This window comes from Frankliniella occidentalis, unplaced genomic scaffold (genome assembly GCF_000697945.3).
Source record: "Frankliniella occidentalis isolate FOCC.00 unplaced genomic scaffold, Focc_3.1 Scaffold196, whole genome shotgun sequence".
Lineage (NCBI taxonomy): Eukaryota > Metazoa > Arthropoda > Insecta > Thysanoptera > Thripidae > Frankliniella > Frankliniella occidentalis.
This window is the reverse complement of record NW_026267322.1, coordinates 158288-158651: the sequence shown is the minus strand read 5'-3', so window position 1 is coordinate 158651 and position 364 is coordinate 158288. Positions and strand designations below refer to the sequence as shown.

Below are 364 nucleotides of genomic sequence, written 5' to 3'. Positions count from 1 at the left end.
CCGACCTTTTTGCCATGGGTGTGAGTGACTGAAGGGTGGTACGATTTTGTACAAAACATAGCTAGACGCGCTAGACGCGTTTTGAGATTGCTACTCCGGACATGTATTACATTACAACACAAACGTATCGCCTCTCAATCGGCCGCAAATCGCGCAAATCGCGCTACGCACGGACATTTTTTACCACTTTCCTGAAAATCCTCGAAGGTTATAACAGCATGGTAAACTTGATTCGGGATTCGCTCCGGAAAATTCTTTCTTTTTTAACAAGAGCTGCGTTGAGCTACCAGGCGGACTGAAAACGACTTGGCCGCTGAGTGTAGACTGTCCGCGGACTGGTCCGCGTCGCGCCTCGCCGCTGCGA

At 50.0% G+C, this 364-nt stretch overlaps 1 long non-coding RNA gene across 1 annotated transcript in view; it reads right to left on the bottom strand.

The window, feature by feature from the left end:
* Positions 1–364, bottom strand: part of LOC113214991 (uncharacterized) — an 11278-nt gene that overhangs the window by 2569 nt on the left and 8345 nt on the right. The window lies entirely within an intron of this gene.